A 17,623-nucleotide genomic window follows, 5' to 3' on the forward strand; every position below is an offset into this window, starting at 1 on the left:
TTTTTAGTTACGTTATATTATCATCTTTCTTCTAGGCTATAAGTTAACCTATGTTTACGGCCACTGGCCCTAACCTGACGAGCTAGCTGTCAAATCACCGGAAGTTTTCACCGGAAGTACTGGCGCACACACAAAAGTTTGAACGTCAACCGCTCCACTCTGCAAGCTTTTTGGACTTCCCGAAGGCCTACGATCTTTTTTTTTTGTCCCGCCCACTTCAAATCAAACCGTGATTGGTCAATTTCCCCATCACTCTCCAAACCAAAACACATAGCTTGGCCTTCCCCGAGATGCGTGAAGTCCTAACCAATTAATGAGCCGGTTAATTTTGCTTCGATAGAGATGGACGATTCTGATTGGATAGTATGTTTCAGGACAGTAACCCTTTCATTGCTGATGTGAATTTGAAAGTAAACTTAACTTTGGAACATAGATTAGCGAGAATGTAGTATTAAATGTATTGTATTAAATTAAATGAGAGTGATTGAGTTTTTTTATGTATACATATATTATTATTTAATACTAATAAGTTTTTGTTCTGAATTTTTTAAGGCCTTCTCTGAAGGCGTAGAAGGCCCTGAGGGTTCCCCACTGGGTAACAGAGAAAACACTGAGGGCACTTATTCTCGCAAAAATTTGCTCATAGGGCAACTCAAAATCAGGCCGGTTAGCTCAGCTGGTCAGAGCGTGGTGCTAATAATGCCAAGGTCATGGGTTCAATCCCCATATTGGCCACGAATTTCAGCAACAACAGCACATGTGTAGGTGCCCTTCCATAACACGTGACTTTTAAAGATATATCAATATATTTGATGCTGCTTGTCCTGGAACGGATCACAGGGGAAGCAATGTGAGCAGACATCCCTTGCCCCGATTCTCACAGGACATAATCTACACCTCTTCTCGGGTGGACACACAGAAATACAAATGCAAGACCAGCATGGTTTTTTTCTTGTGAGTCCTGGACCTTCCCTCAGGCCTCCTCACTGTGCAACTGATCCAAAATATCTCCCCTAGGGGGAGTCTACATGATATTCTGACCAGATGCCCATACCGCCTTATCTGGCTTCATTCAAAGAAGAGCGGCAGAGACTGTATTCTCAGCATATTCCAGATGACTACGCCTATCACCCTGATCCAAGAGGGTGAGCCTAATCACCATAGAGTGGAAGATGATTTCAGCCCTAATGCATTCGCAATCTCATTCATTTAGTCACCACTCATAAGGAGTGACCAGAGGTGAGCGTTGGAAGGAAGATCGACTGGTAGAACGAGATCCTCCAGTCGTGGTCAAAATGGTCTGATCCCTAAACTCTTCCACTTGAGGCAGCAACTGGTTCTAAGCAAGAAGAACCAGTTGCAGTTTTCCAACTGAGGATCAGAGCCTCAGACTTGGAGGTACAATTTTATTCCTGGCTGTTTCAGACTTGGCAGCAGACCACCCCTGTACCGGCCGGATGACTCAGGTGAGACAATGTGGCCTAACCGACAAGGAGTCTGACTTCAGATCAGAAGATTGAGGGTTCGAGTCCCTTAGTGGTTGTCTTGTTTAATTGTAAGCTGTCATTACTGTAAATAAATCAAGAGCACTGTACTGAGTACTAACCAAATAAACACATGGTGAAAGCTGGTAAGTACTTTGCTAGTTGTACTCCATGTCAGAAATCCTCTGAATGGCATGCCATTAAAGTCGGAGTATTTTACCAGTCTGTTACTGGTAAAAAAATCCAAAGTTAAACTGATGTTACGCAATAATCTTGGCTTCCCCATACTGCCTATACTCAAGCTATACAAAGATGAGAAACTTGGATGAGTAAGTCATTGTAGCATATAACAAATGATAAAATAATTGCATTGAAAGCATTATTTGAAGAACTAGAAGTCTTTCAACTCACCTGCTGATAACATCCAAATCTGCAATAACAAAGGCAAGCTGTATAGAATGTTTGTGTGACTTAAATAGGTAACAGAGAAAACACTGAGAGCACTTATTCTCGCACAAATTTGCTCATAGGGCAACTGAAAATCAGGCCGGTTAGCTCAGCTGGTCAGAGCGTGGTGCTAACATCAGCAACAACAGCACATATGTAGGTGCCCTTCCTTAAGACATGACTTTCAAAGATATATCAATATATTTGATGCTGCTTGTCCTGGAACGGATAACAAGGGAAGCAATTTGAGCAGACATCCCTAGCCCCGCTTCTCACAGGACATAATCAACACCTCTTCTCGGGTGGAGAGAAACCAATGCAACACCAGCAATGTATTATTTTGAAGGAGTTCAAGTATCTCTGGGTCTTGTTCACTAGTGAGGGATGAAGGGAGCAGGAGATTGACAGGCGGATCGGTGCGGCGTCTGCAGTGATGCGGGCTCTGCAACGGCCCGTCGTGGTGAAGAAGGAGCTGAGCCAGAAGACGAAGCTCTCGATTTACCGGTCAGTATATGTTCCTACCCTCACCTATGGTCACGAGCTGTGGGTAGTGACCGAAAGAACGAGATCGCGAATACAAGCGGCCGAAATGACTTTCCTCCGCAGGGTGTCTGGGCTCTCCCTTAGAGATAGGGTGAGAAGCTCGGTCATCTTGGAAGGGCTCGGAGTAGATCCGCTGCTCTTCCGCATCGAGAGGAGTCAGATGAGGTGGCTCGGGCATCTGGTGAGAATGCCTCCTGGACGCCTCCCCGGTGAGGTGTTCTGGGCCCGTCCCACTGGGAGGAGGCCACGGGGAAGACCCAGGAGACGTTGGAGAGACTATGTCTCTCGGCTGGCCTGGGAACGCCTCGGGGTCCCCCAAGAAGAGCTGGAGGAAGTGGCCGGGGACACGGACGTCTGGGTTTCTCTAATTAGGCTGCTGCACCCGAGACCCGATCCCCGGACAAGCAGCAGATAATGGATGGATTAATGGGCACCCTTATAGTTGGCTTAAAGTTATCTTTGGTAGTGTGGCCGAGTGGTCTAAAGAGCTGGATTTAGGCTCCAGTCTCTGTGGCGGCGTGGGTTCAAATCCCTACAGAGCGTCCTTAATAAAGCTTATACATTAATGTCACACACAACTAAAGAGTCCCTTCAGGGTCACAGAATAAACAGTGAAACAGCACATGCAAAAAAATGGATGTTACCACTGTGACATTGGCTGCTGGCAAGCTATCTTTTCCAAGGCTCATGTTTGTTTTTGGCCGTTACTCTTTGGGGTTTTGTAAATGCAGATCATGGATATGGCTGAGGACAGCGAGATGCTATGCGTGGTCAGTCAGTAGGTCTAACATTTGTACACTATGACTCTGAGGGCAAACCATTAATACTGCACAGTTTAAAGCCTTAATGCAATGAATCCTAAGAAAATCATCCCAGTGGAGATGTAATGTTGGGGATACTAGCCATAGAGACCAAAGTCATTTGAAGTAGCAGATTTTAAACTTCTGTATATCTACTAATGAGATTGGCCTGTTAACATAGTGGTGTAAAGGGATTGAACTGAAAACGGACTGAAGACGCCATTGAAAGTACTGCGGTGACTGCTAATGTTGTGATGGTAACTTGGAGGTTCCTAGATTTCCAAAACCTTAACCAAGACACATGGAAGCTGAGTTGCACAGCGCTTGTTCCGAGGTGCTTTAAATCCTCAAATGTATCTCCCAACACAATTTCCTGTCTTACGCCTACAGACTAAAATGCAAAAGCAGAGTGGCGCAGCGGAAGCTTGCTGGGCCCATAACCCAGAGGTCGATGGATCGAAACCATCCTCTGCTAGTCGATCATCTTGTTGAGTTCCACCAGTTCATACTATTCTCTTGCTATGCTCTCTTCTGTAAAGATTTCATGGCGTTAGATGAAGAGCACAAGAAATATCTATGGGTGTTGCACAGTGGCAAGACCACAACTGGTACTCATCAGTTGTTATTCTGAGTTGGAAAAGTTTCATCTTACAGGGTCTACTGACAACTGTTGATTACAATCCTTCAGTTCAGTCCGTCTCTTAAAGGTGACGCTCCCTTGTAGTTGGATCAAATATATATTTGGTAGTGTTGCCGAGTTGTCTAAGGCGCTGGATTTAGGCTCCAGTCTCTGTGGAGGCGTGGGTTCAAATCCCACCACTGCCAATCTGGCTGCTTTCTTGGTGGCAGTTTCACAATCAAAAGTACAAATCAGTTTAAAAAAAAACATCGCCATGAAGAAGATGGAACTCACAGGAAATCATACACATCTGCTGGTCCTTTGGGGAGGTAACCCATATGTCAAGTCCACTTCCACTTTCATCCTCTGATAAGGTTCAAACATGAATCCCAAATCTTTTTAGGTGCCCCTTTCAGTCTTAATGTGTGACAACAGAAAGAAAGCTCATTTTACCCAGTCTAACTTGTTACTGACATTTTGAAGAACTTCAGTTTCTTCTACTGCCAGAGATAAAGGGGACCTTGGTCAGAAATAATTTTTATATGTGGAACTACAGAGAGTCCTTAATAAAGCTTATACATTAATGTCACACACAACTAAAGAGTCCCTTCAGGGTCACAGAATAAACAGTGAAACAGCACATGCAAGAAAATGGATGTTACCACTGAGACATTGGCAGCTGGCTGGCAAGCTATCTTTTCCAAGGCTCATGTTTGTTTTTGGTTGTTACTCTTTGGGGTTTTGTAAATGCAGGTCATGGTTATGGCTGAGGACAGCGAGATGCTATGCGTGGTCAGTCAGTAGGTCTAACATTTGTACACTATGACTCAGAGGGCAAACCATTAATTTTGCACTGTTTAAAGCCTTGATGCAATGAATCCTGAGAAAATTATCCCAGTGGAGATGCAATGTTGGGGATACTAGCCATAGAGACCAAAGTCATTTGAAGTAGCAGATTTTAAACTTCTGTATATCTACTAATGAGGGTGGCCTGTTAACGTAGTGGTGTAAAGGGATTGAACTGAAAACGGCCTGAAGACGCCATTGAAAGTACTGCGGTGACTGCTAATGTTGTGATGGTAACTTGGAGGTTCCTAGATTTCCAAAACCTTAACCAAGACACATGGAAGCTGAGTTGCACAGCGCTTGTTCCGAGGTGCTTTAAATCCTCAAATGTATCTCCCAACACAATTTCCTGTCTTACGCCTACAGACTAAAATACAATAGCAGAGTGGCGCAGCGGAAGCGTGCTGGGCCCATAACCCAGAGGTCGATGGATCGAAACCATCCTCTGCTAGTCGATCATCTTGTTGAGTTCCACCAGTTTATACTATTCTCTTGCTATGCTCTCTTCTGTAAAGATTTCATGGCGTTAGATGAAGAGCACAAGAAATATCTATGGGTGTTGCACAGTGGCAAGACTACAACTGGTACTCATCAGTTGTTATTCTGAGTTGGAAAAGTTTCATCTTACCGGGTCTACTGACAACTGTTGATTACAATCCTTCAGTTCAGTCCGTCTTTTCAAGGTGACGCTCCCTTGTAGTTGTTTCAAATGTATCTTTGGTAGTGTGGCCGAGTGGTCTAAGGAGCTGAATTTAGGCTCCAGTCTCTGTGGAGGTGTGGGTTCAAATCCCACCAATGTGGCTGCTTTCTTGGTGGCAGTTTCACAATCAAAAGTACAAATCAGTTTTAAAAAAAACATCGCCATGAAGAAGATGGAACTCACAGGAAATCATACACATCTGCTGGTCCTTTGGGGAGGTAACCCATATGTCAAGTCCACTTCCACTTTCATCCTCTGAAGACGCCAGTAGCCCCTTTCACACTGCCAAATAACCCGCGTTTAAATCGCGAATTTCGCGTGTCAGCTGTTGCGTTCACACTGCCGACCAGGGCTGCCGCGTCAACTCGACCCGCGTCGGACCCTAGTCTTTTTGCCGAGCCGAGTTTGATGTGAACACAATCGACGCGGGTCGGACATGGGCGTGACGTGAGGAGTTTAAAAGACAGAATGGACAGCTGATTCAGAACAACAGCGACAGGTGAGGACAAGTTTTACTCTGTTTTAGCCTACATCAAGTTGGAGACATTTCTTAATATGGCCAACTAGGGAGACAAGGAGGTCCGCGAGCTCCTCAGCCCCCGAGCAGAGGACGTTATTTACCGCCATATGTCGGTGAAAGATGGACCTCTGCTGGAAGGGCTGGTGAGAAAGATGGGAGAGCGCGGTTTCACCACGCACCGTAAAGTAACATCTCCATGAACTGCAATTGCATAAACGATATCTCAAGGTGTCCCGCCATCGTTTGTTTGAAAAATTTGATGCAGACAGGTGTATTTCACCCTACCTCCGACGCATGGCTTGTGCCTACATCATTGTACACGCCCAGCATTTTCTGTGTTTCGTGTGACGCTCTGCCACTAGGCAACTCCCCCTGAACTCGGTGTCAGGCGACACGGGTCACCAACACGCCAAGCGTTCACATTGCTCGACGCGGGTCGAAGGTGTAATTTGGACCTGCTAAAGTAGCGGGTCGCAGTGTGAAAGGGGCTATTGAAAGTACTGCGGTGACTGCTAATGTTGTGATGGTAACTTGGAGGTTCCTAGATTTCCAAAACCATAACCAAGACACATGGAAGCTGAGTTGGACAGCGCTCTTTCCAAGGTGCTTTAAATCCTCAAATGTATCTCCCAACACATCTCCCAACACATTTTCCTGTCTTACTTATTTATCAATTCCAGCTGAGAGGCTCTGTGGTATGTGATGTCTCACCTCTGTGTTGCTAGTTGAATCTTTTTTGGATTCTTCTTGCATATTCATGCTGCTGAGCAAAAATGGCAACCTTGCCATCAAGGAATCGAACCTTGTTCCTCCGCTTGACAGGTGGATTCTAACCTTTGACCAGCGAAGATACAGAATGTGTTGCTTGACTGTCGTGCCAATGCTGAGAATACAAACTGTAAGAGTATCAATGAAAAATTGACAAAAAAAATAACAGGTTGCTAAAACCCTTTCATTGTCAAGCATTTGCATGACTGAGAGCGTAAATTGACTGTGGAAGGGGTTCCATGGTGTAAAGGTCAGCACTCTGGGCTCTGAATCCAGTGATCCGAGTTCAAATCTCAGTGGAACCTTCAGGTGTGTGCTGTCATAGGTGCTGTCATGGATGCTTTCTGGAAAGAAGATGAGGTGAGTAGGCTATTCAGTTGTCAAGTGACACCTGAGTGCACAATTGATCAGTTCCAGCTGAGAGGCTCTGTGGTATGTGACGTCTCACCTATATGTTGCTAGTTGAATCTTTTTTGGATTCTTCTTGCATATTCATTTGCGATGCTTCTATTTTTCCATGCTCTCCCAGAGGAGTGTGTTACAATCCCACTTCTGACTCTGTTTGTAGCGACTCCACAATCTCTTTCCGCAAGCAACAAAATTTGGGAAAACTTAACTCATTGTTTGGTTTTCCGGAACGATAGCTAATATACATGGTGCCAGTTTCCGTAGTGTAGTGGTTATCACATTCGCCTCACACGCGAAAGGTCCTCAGTTCGAAACTGGGCGGAAACATTATTTGCTCCTCCTTTATTTATTTCATCCTTGTTTGAAGATGTATGACTGCACGTTACTGATAGCAACATCAACATATTCCTAATTATGGATAGGAGGGGAGCCTCATCTGCTATTCTTGACGTGTAAAGTCAATTTTTGAAGGTTTTTAAGAGATTCTCTGAGGCTAAAGTGTGAAACGGACTTTGGCGAACCCCAAGCTGCTGAGCAAAAATGGCAACCTTGCCGTCAAGGAATCGAACCCTGTTCCTCCGCTTGACAGGTGGATTCTAACCTTTGACCAGCGAAGGTACAGAATGTGTTGTTTGACTGTCGTGCCAATGCTGAGAATACAAACTGTAAGAGTATCAATGAAAAATCTACAAAAAAAAATAACAGGTTGCTGAAACCCTTTCATTGTCAAGCATTTGCATGACTGAGAGCGTAAATTGACTGTGGAAGGGGTTCCATGGTGTAAAAGTCAGCAGTCTGGACTCTGAATCCAGTGATCCGAGTTCAAATCTCAGTGGAACCTTCAGGTGTGTGCTGTCGGGTCCTTTCAGGGATGCTTTCTGGAAAGAAGATGAGTTGAGTAGGCTAGTCAGTTGTCAAGTGACGCCTAAGTGCACGATTGATCAATTCCAGCTGAGAGGCTCTGTGGTATGTGACGTCTCACCTCTGTGTTGCTAGTTGAATCTTTTTTGGATTCTTCTTGCATATTCATTTGCGATGCTTCTATTTTTCCATTCTCTCCCAGAGGAGTGTGTTACAATCCCACTTCTGACTCAGTTTGTAGCGACTCCACAATCTCTTTCCGCAAGCAACAAAATTTGGGAAAACTTACCTCATTGTTTGGTTTCCGGAACGATAGTTAGTAGACGTGATGCCAGTTTCAGTAGTGTAGTGGTTATCACGTTCGCCTCACACGCGAAAGGTCCTCAGTTCGAAACTGGGCGGAAACATTATTTGCTCCTCCTTTATTTATTTCATCCTTGTTTGAAGATGTATGACTGCACGTTACTGATAGCAACATCAACATATTCCTAATATGGATAGGAGGGGAGCCTCATCTGCTATTCTTGACATGTAAAGTCAATTTTTGAAGGTTTTTAAGAGATTCTCTGAGGCTAAAGTGTGAAACGGACTTTGGCGAACCCCAAGCTGCTGAGCAAAAATGGCAACCTTGCCGTCAAGGAATCGAACCCTGTTCCTCCGCTTGACAGGTGGATTCTAACCTTTGACCAGCGAAGATACAGAATGTGTTGTTTGACTGTCGTGCCAATGCTGAGAATACAAACTGTAAGAGTATCAATGAAAAATCTACAAAAAAAATTAACAGGTTGCTGAAACCCTTTCATTGTCAAGCATTTGCATGACTGAGAGCGTAAATTGACTGTGGAAGGGGTTCCATGGTGTAAAGGTCAGCACTCTGGACTCTGAATCCAGTGATCCGAGTTCAAATCTCGGTGGAACCTTCAGTTGTGTGCTGTCGTAGATGCTTTCTGGAAAGAAGATGAGTTGAGTAGGCTAATCATTTGTCAAGTGACACCTGAGTGCACGATTGATCAGTTCCAGCTGAGAGGCTCTGTGGTATGTGACGTCTCACCTCTGTGGTGCTAGTTGAATCTTTTTTGGATTCTTCTTGCATCTTCATTTGCGATGCTTCTATTTTTCCATGCTCTCCCAGAGGAGTGTGTTACAATCCCACTTCTGACTCAATTTGTAGCGACTCCACAATCTCTTTCCGCTAGCAACAAAATTTGGGAAAACTTACCTCATTGTTTGGTTTCCGGAACGATAGCTAGTAGACGTGGTGCCAGTTTCCGTAGTGTAGTGGTTATCACGTTCGCCTCACACGCGAAAGGTCCTCAGTTGGAAACTGTGCGGAAACATTATTTGCTCCTCCTTTATTTATTTCATCCTTGTTTGAAGATGTATGACTGCACGTTACTCATAGAAACATCAACATATTCCTAATTATGGATAGGAGGGGAACCTCATCTGCTATTCTTGACATGTAAAGTCAATTTTTGAAGGTTTTTAAGAGATTCTCTGATACTAAAGTGTGAAACGGACTTAGGCGAACCCCAAGCTGCTGAGCAAAAATGGCAACCTTGCCGTCAAGGAATCGAACCCTGTTCCTCCGCTTGACAGGTGGATTCTAACCTTTGACCAGCGAAGGTACAGAATGTGTTGCTTGACTGTCGTGCCAATGCTGAGAATACAAACTGTAAGAGTATCAATGAAAAATTGACAAAAAAAAACAGGTTGCTGAAACCCTTTCATTGTCAAGAATTTTCATGACTGAGAGCGTAAATTGACTGTGGAAGGGGTTCCATGGTATAAAGGTCAGCACTCTGGACTCTGAATCCAGTGATCCGAGTTCAAATCTCGGTGGAACCTTCAGGTGTATGCTGTCGGATGCTTTATGGAAAGAAGATGAGTTGAGTAGGCTAATCAGTTGTCAAGTGACACCTGAGTCTCACCTCTGTGTTGCTAGTTGAATCTTTTTTGGATTCTTCTTGCATATTCATTTGCGATGCTTCTATTTTCCCATGCTCTCCCAGAGGAGTGTGTTACAATCCCACTTCTGACTCAGTTTGTAGCGACTCCACAATCTCTTTCCGCCAGCAACAAAATTTGGGAAAACTTACCTCATTGTTTGGTTTCCGGAACGATAGTTAGCAGAGATGGTGCCAGTTTCCGTAGTGTAGTGGTTATCACATTCGCCTCATGCTGTCATGGGTGCTGAAAGGTCCTCAGTTCAAAACTGGGCGGAAACATTATTTGCTCCTCCTTTATTTATTTCATCCTTGTTTGAAGATGTATGACTGCACGTTACTGATAGCAACATCAACATATTCATAATTATGGATCGGAGGGGAGCCTCATCTGCTACTCCTGACATGTAAAGTCAATTTTTGAAGGTTTTTAAGAGATTCTCTGAGGCTAAAGTGTGAAACGGACTTTGGCGAACCCCAAGCTGCTGAACCAAAATGGCAACCTTGCCATCAAGGAATCGAACCTTGTTCCTCCGCTTGACAGGTGGATTCTAACCTTTGACCAGCGAAGATACAGAATGTGTTGCTTGACTGTCGTGTCAATGCTGAGAATACAAACTGTAAGAGTATCACTGAAAAATTGACAAAAAAAAACAGGTTGCTGAAACCCTTTCATTGTCAAGCAGGTGTGTGCTGTCATGGATGCAAGCAGACTGCAAGAAAGCTGGAGAGACAGTGGCGTTCCTCTAATTTAGAATAGTCTCAGTTAGTCTGGAAAGATAGTTTAAAAATGTATAAGAAAGCCCTTCGTAAAGCTAGAACTGCTTATTATTCATCATTGATAGAAGAGAATAAGAATAATCCCAGATTTCTTTTCAGCACTGTAGCCAGTCTGACTAAGAGTCCGAGCTCTGCTGAGCCAGTTATTCCTTTAACTCTCAGCAGTGATGATTTCATGAGCTTCTTTATTAATAAAATTGTTTCTATCAGAGAGAAGATTGATGGAGTCCTTCCCACTATTATCAGTGATGTATCATCAAGTACAGCAGCTTTAGAAGTATCTTTAGAACCTGATTTGTATTTAGACGGCTTCTGTCCAGTTGATCTCTCTGAACTAACGACAGCAATAGTCTCTTCTAAACCATCAACTTGTGTTTTAGACCCAATCCCAACCAGACTGTTCAAGGAGGTTTTCCCATTAATTGACACTTCCATATTGGATTTGATCAATCTGTCTTTGTTGACAGGATATGTACCTCAGACTTTTAAGGTTGCTGTAATTAAACCTTTACTTAAAAAACCTACTCTTGATTCAGAGGTGTTGGCTCATTATAGACCTATATCCAATCTCCCTTTTATGTCTAAAGTTCTTGAAAAAATAGTTGCAGCTCAGCTTTGTGGTCATTTACACAGAAATAATCTGTTTGAAGAGTTTCAGTCAGGATTCAGAGTGCATCATAGCACAGAAACTGCACTGCTGAAAGTTACCAAAGTTACCAATCTCCTCTTAACCTCTGATAGCGGACTTGTGTCTGTGCTTGTCCTGTTGGATCTCAGTGCTGCATTTGATACGGTCGATCACAGTATCTTATTACACAGACTTGAACATGTTATTGGGATTAAAGGAACTGCATTAGGCTGGTTTAAGTCATATTTATCTGATAGATTTCAGTTTGTTATTGTAAATGAAGAATCTTCCTCACACACCAGAGTAAGTCATGGAGTTCCCCAGGGTTCTGTGCTTGGACCGATTCTTTTCACTCTATACATGCTTCCATTAGGTAACATTATTAGACAGCATGGCATAAATTTCCATTGCTATGCTGATGATACTCAGCTGTACTTATCTATAAAACCAGATTAACCCAATAGGTTGGTCAGACTACAAGCATGTCTTAAAGACATAAAGACCTGGATGACTCAGAACTGTCTGCTTCTAAATTCAGACAAAACTGAAGTCGTTATCTTTGGACCTGAGCGTTTCAGGGAGAAATTGTCTAGCTATATAGTTACTCTAGATGGTATTTCCTTGGCTTCTAGTTCTACAGTGAGGAACCTTGGAGTTATTTTTGACCAGAATTTATCATTTGACTCGCATATAAAACAGGTTTCTAGGACTGCCTTCTTTCATCTTCGTAATATTGTTAAAATCAGGAACATCTTGTCTCAGAGTGATGCAGAAAAATTAGTCCATGCATTTGTTACTTCAGGATTGGATTACTGTAATTCTTTATTATTGGGCTGTCCCACATATTCTCTGAAAAGCCTTCAGTTGATCCAAAATGCTGCAGCCAGAGTTTTGATGAGAACTAACAGGAGAGATCATATTTCTCCAGTTTTAGTTTCTCTTCATTGGCTCCCTGTTAAATTCAGAATAGAATTTAAGATTCTTCTCCTTACATATAAAGCTCTTAATGACCGAGCTCCATCATATCTTAAAGATCTCATTGTAAGATATTTTCCTAACAGAGCACTTCGTTCCCAAACTGCAGGTTTACTTGAGGTTCCCAGAGTTTCTAAAAGTAGAATGGGAGGCAGAGCCTTCAGTTATCAGGCCCCTCTCTTGTGGAATAAGCTGCCAGTAAATGTCCGGGAAGCAGACACCCTTCCCAATTTTAAGACCAGGCTTAAAACTTTCCTTTTTTATAAAGCTTATAGTTAGGTCTGTTGAATCTGATAGTGTGTCTGCAAGTGTGTCTTGTTCTGCCTCCACTTCTGGCACCCTCTATGCTTTCATTACCCCCTACCCGAACCAGGGTTTGCATCCCATTCCCGCCTATCTTACCTCTTTTATTTCTCCCCCTACCCGAACCAGGGTTTGCATCCCCACCCCGCTGTGACTGGTGTGCAGTTGGTGAGAGTGAGTTGTATGGCTTTGTTTTTGCTGGTATTTTTAGTGATTATAGGACAGTTTAGGTGAGTTTGTCTGCTGAATCTGCTAGTGTGTCTTGTCCTGCCTCCACCTCTGGCACCTTCTATACTTTCATTACCCCCTACCCGAACCAGGATTTGAATCCCATTCCCGCTTATCTTACCTCTTTTATTTCTCCCCCTACCCGAACCAGGGTTTGCATCCCCACCCCGCTGTGACTGGTGTGCAGTTGGTGAGAGGCTGAGGTAGCTTGTGGCTGTAAAAAGATGGTTGTTGTGGTGTGAGGAGCAGATATATATAGGGAGAATATGGAATTACTCACTGAGTCTAATCCTTTATTTATTTATTTTTTCGTTAGCACAAGTTTCTTGTGTTTACCTTAAATAGGGATGTCTCAGGTAATCCTGAAACATCCCATAGTTAAGCTGCTATAGGCCTAGACTGCTGGGGGGCCTCATCTGTCACACCTTTCCTCACTTTACTCTCTTTATGTATATGTGATATTATTGTGGTCATTAACTCGTGTTTCCCTGTTCCAACAGATATCCTTTGAATGGTGTTACAGTGCCGCCGAAAATGTGACATTTGCAGACTGCAGGCAACTGATTGGCCAGGGAGTGATGTCACTGGATGAGTCATGAAAGCCACTCCTTAACAAGAACCCGGCAACAGCAACAGTTGGATTTGATGTATTCTGTGATCATCAACGAGGTGGATTACTAGACGCAAAGACACAGACCAAGTAGCAGGTATACCTTCGCCTTGATGTCCTAAATTGTTGTGTCATGTTTTGTCCAATAAAAGTGACATCACAGGACTTTTGGATCTCCTTGCTATAACGACCCCACCCACATTGAGGTGGTTGTGAGTAAGTACGAGTGGAAAAGAGCTTAATGTAGCAGGAGAACTGCCTCATCACACATCAGAATTGTGTATGTTAATGGGAGGAATTGAAGGCCCGTCTTCAGAGATAAATGCCCTTTTTCACCATGGCCTGACATGGCTTTCTTTAAGGTCTTCTAATAAGAAAGTAAGATTCAAGCAAGAAATTAGTCTCAGGAGTGGGATTTGAACCCACGCCTCCTTTTGGAGACCAGAAGTCCCTGTGCTAAGGAAGGAATGAAGCCTTGAGTCTGGCGCCTTAGACCGCTCGGCCATCCTGACACCACTACTTGCCTGACTGTGTAAAATATGACAAACTTGAACCAAAATGCAAAACGCTACTCTACTTGACTATATTCGACTCAGGTTTTAGGGTTTTTCATGAGGTAGTAACAGCTGGTAGCAGCTACATTTTTAGCACCTACACGGCAGGGATTCGAGTTGAGTCCAGCCGAAAATGTGACGTCTACAGACTACAGGCCACTGATTGGCCAGGGAGTGATGTCACTGGATGAGTAATGAAAGCAAGAGAGGGCCAGAGGCCATGGGTTGTTATTCAGATTTTCCTTCTTTTGTTTTAAAGTGAATGATCATACTTGAGCAAAAAGGGAATACAGAAATGACATGAGCCCAAAGAAAGGTAAATGTAATGCTCTTGCGCTAGTTTGAATGTTTTTTATTCATATTGTGCATTACAGGAGGTTTGTGATCATTCAAAGAGGCACCACTGAGGACGCTGTGATGGTGGTAACAGTGCTGAACTTTGACTTTAAGTGCTGGATGAAACTTCTGTTGATTATTAAAACTGCTACGCCCAACGTGGGGCTCGAACCCACGACCCTGAGATTAAGAGTCTCATGCTCTACCGACTGAGCTAGCCGGGCTATTCACATGTTACAAAACATGCCTTCCGAAAAAAAAAGAAGAGATAAAACAAGCCAAAGTCAACTTTCAGAGATTTCAAATTACATCGGAACACATTCCTCCCTTTTCAACCTCTACCTACTCCACTCGACTGGATCCCACTCAGCTGTTAGGGTTTTCCATGAGGTAATACCACCTGGCACAAGGTGGAACATTTTTAGCACCTACTCGGTCGGGGTCGAGTTGAGTCCAGCCGAAAATGTGACATTTACAGACTGCAGGCAACTGATTGGCCAGGGAGTGATGTCACTGGATGAGTCATGAAAGCCACTCCTTAACAAGAGCCCGTCAACAGCAACAGTTGGATTTGATGTATTCTGTGTTCATCAACGAGCTGGATTACTAGACGCAAAGACACAGACCAAGTAGCAGGTATACCTTCGCCTTGATGTCCTAAATTGTTGTGTCATGTTTTGTCCAATAAAAGTGACATCACAGGACTTTTGGACCTCCTTGCTATAACGACCCCACCCACATTGAGGTGGTTGTGAGTAAGTACGAGTGGAAAAGAGCTTAATGTAGCAGGAGAACTGCCTCATCGCACATCAGAATTGTGTATGTTAATGGGAGGAACTGAAGGCCCGTCTTCAGAGATAAATGCCCTTTTTCACCATGGCCTGACATGGCTTTCTTCAAGGCCTTGCTCCCCCATAAGTACCATAACAACACAACACTGATTAATTAAAAATTCACATCATTTCTATTGTACTGACACTCAAACTTTGCATAAGGCAATTAACATTACCAGCAGGTTCGTCCACCGTTTGCAGCGAATAGGAGCGAAAACCTGATGGCTGAACCGGGAAAAATTCACCTATGGCCCCAGTTCCACTTGGCGACCGACCAACTTATTACCGTCTAAGTCTAAGGTCCCGCTCCAAACAGCCGAGTCACCCCACTGGTAATTGACATTCTGAAAATGATTCATTATCAGCCTTTAAGAGGAATCAGCTAAACACTTTACAAATGAAACACAACACATATAAATTTAACCGAGGCTCGACTATATGAGTATATTAGCCTCTTGAACACTTATGATTAACTTTTCTTTTAGATTATATATCTTTCTTAGATGACCATATGACGAGTCGTGTGGTCTCTTGTGGTGCAATCCTGTCGGTGCTCGGTTCTCCTCTTGGCTGAACGTCTGTTCAGTACTCTGATCCGGAACTAATCTTGGAAGGAGAGGTCACCAGTACATCGCTTCCCTGAGGGATATTCAGCATCCCCTCCCTAACTAATTTTCTTTTGTGACAATTTTGTTGTGTAGATCTCCACCATCATCTTGGCATGATGGGAAAGGCCCCCCAGAACTCAAGCTTATGAGTCCTCCGGCCGTACGTCCTGTAGTGGTTCTGAATCTGTGGAATAATATTAACAAATCTCTTGATTCCATGTCTTCCTCTTCCAGGTCCGGGAAGTCTTAATGCAAAAGAAGATATAAACACACACAGAATTTTTGGGAAAATTTGAAAAGTTTTAGTAAACCATGATTAATTGTTAATTTATTGCCGAACTGCTCCACTGCAGTTTCTCCTCCTGTGTTGTTGTTTGCTGCAGGACAGAAATATTTGTGGTTAGATCTCATTTTGGGAGCAGCACAGCATCAAGAAAGCAGACATTTTTCCAATGACTAACTGATTAACTTGTTTAGGTTAAATATTGTCTGTCCTCTCTTAATTCAGGTCAGAGCGTTAAAAATAAACTTTCAGCATAACCTGCTTTATTCTTACTTGTTAGTTAGTAATAATGTTGTTTAATTTTTACAAGTGGCTGTGTTTTTTGATGCTGAGCGGTATACAGATAGTTCAGGATCAGCATTAAGTTTTTTCCGGTTCTAATTGAATCAGAAACACCTCATGTGGTACCAACGGTGTGACATCAGAGTTGTTCCTAACCGTAACATGTTTCCATACAGATATTAAAAGCCTAGTTTAATTTTATTTCTTAATTTATCCTAATTCATCCTTTATTTTTCTTTAAGGATCACATTGTGGTCCCTGTTTCCAGTATGTGTGGTGTGTGTGTGTGTGTGTGTGTGTGTGTGTGTGTGTGTGTGTGTGTGTGTGTGTGTGTGCGTGGCTTTATATGTGAGTGTGCATGTGTCTGTATAGAGCTTGAAAGTCCCGCCCCCTTTTTTGCTTCTTCTTCCTACTTCCGTCGTCCCCATGGGACCTCATGCCTGGATCTATTGACATGGGCAGGATGATGTCTTCTGTTCCCAGTCATTATATGCCTTTTTACAGTACACGCATGATGTTCTGGGGTTAAATATGGATGAGTTCATGCAAAAACATTGGCGATTTGTCGTAGGAGTGCCTGGTTAAACGTTGTAAAAAAAAAGTTAGGGTAAAAAGACTACATTGCGTCGCATATGCTACGTCACTGATCCCACCATCTTCGCTGGCTGGCATGGACGAAGCCAGACATATCACCACCAGCATAGCAGAAGCTCTCCATGTGCCCCGACTGGTAGTGGTTCTCTCCTCGGCTCACAAGTTTTCATTCGCCCTCGAAAAACTGAGTGAAACTGGCCAACGACAGCGCCATTCTTCCACTCCTCCGTGCGCCCAAACGTGATGACGTTTATTTTCCGTGCCAAACGCTACATGCTGTAGTTCGAGAAATGCTCAGAAAAAAGCTTAACAATGAAGCACTTATGCCCGCTAAACTGTTACACTACTGGTATGAAAAAACATTAAAAAATGTCCTACACAACATATGTGAAATGCAAGACTCAATACCATCAAGCGCAAAAAATAGTTTTATTCCGTCATGGCTCCGTCATTGACTTGAATTGCAAATTATTACACTTCCGTGGTCCCGAGGGGAGGAAGTTGAATGACGTCAAGGAGGCGGGACTTTCAAGCTCTATGAGGCCTTGGGTTTCACTGCTTCGTTTGATCTGAAAGGTCTTTGTTCTATATTTTCTTGGGTTGAGAAGTGCTATATAAATAACGTCTGATTGATTGATCGATTTAGTGTAGTAGATTAAAAACTTTC

General features: G+C 43.4%; 8 non-coding genes across 8 annotated transcripts; 6 read left to right on the top strand and 2 right to left on the bottom strand.

Moving 5' to 3' along the window:
* The first annotated feature begins 661 nt into the window (after positions 1 to 661).
* Positions 662 to 735, top strand: trnai-aau (transfer RNA isoleucine (anticodon AAU)). Its single transcript has one exon. It is a non-coding gene; the product is annotated as a tRNA-Ile (tRNA).
* Positions 736 to 4,017: 3,282 nt separating this feature from the next.
* Positions 4,018 to 4,099, top strand: trnal-uag (transfer RNA leucine (anticodon UAG)). The gene has a single exon. It is a non-coding gene; the product is annotated as a tRNA-Leu (tRNA).
* Positions 4,100 to 5,118: 1,019 nt separating this feature from the next.
* trnam-cau (transfer RNA methionine (anticodon CAU)) lies at positions 5,119 to 5,190 on the top strand. The gene has a single exon. It is a non-coding gene; the product is annotated as a tRNA-Met (tRNA).
* Positions 5,191 to 7,389: 2,199 nt separating this feature from the next.
* On the top strand, positions 7,390 to 7,462 carry trnav-cac (transfer RNA valine (anticodon CAC)). Its single transcript has one exon. It is a non-coding gene; the product is annotated as a tRNA-Val (tRNA).
* Positions 7,463 to 8,330: 868 nt separating this feature from the next.
* Positions 8,331 to 8,403, top strand: trnav-cac (transfer RNA valine (anticodon CAC)). Its single transcript has one exon. It is a non-coding gene; the product is annotated as a tRNA-Val (tRNA).
* Positions 8,404 to 8,844: 441 nt separating this feature from the next.
* On the top strand, positions 8,845 to 8,916 carry trnaq-cug (transfer RNA glutamine (anticodon CUG)). The gene has a single exon. It is a non-coding gene; the product is annotated as a tRNA-Gln (tRNA).
* A 4,949-nt stretch (positions 8,917 to 13,865) lies between these two features.
* On the bottom strand, positions 13,866 to 13,978 carry trnal-caa (transfer RNA leucine (anticodon CAA)). The gene is made up of 2 exons: positions 13,941 to 13,978; positions 13,866 to 13,913 (listed from the first exon to the last, which is right to left on the bottom strand). It is a non-coding gene; the product is annotated as a tRNA-Leu (tRNA).
* A 529-nt stretch (positions 13,979 to 14,507) lies between these two features.
* trnak-cuu (transfer RNA lysine (anticodon CUU)) lies at positions 14,508 to 14,580 on the bottom strand. The gene has a single exon. It is a non-coding gene; the product is annotated as a tRNA-Lys (tRNA).
* Between the last annotated feature and the right edge of the window lie 3,043 nt (positions 14,581 to 17,623).

Source organism: Odontesthes bonariensis, chromosome 8, assembly GCF_027942865.1.
Source record: "Odontesthes bonariensis isolate fOdoBon6 chromosome 8, fOdoBon6.hap1, whole genome shotgun sequence".
Lineage (NCBI taxonomy): Eukaryota > Metazoa > Chordata > Actinopteri > Atheriniformes > Atherinopsidae > Odontesthes > Odontesthes bonariensis.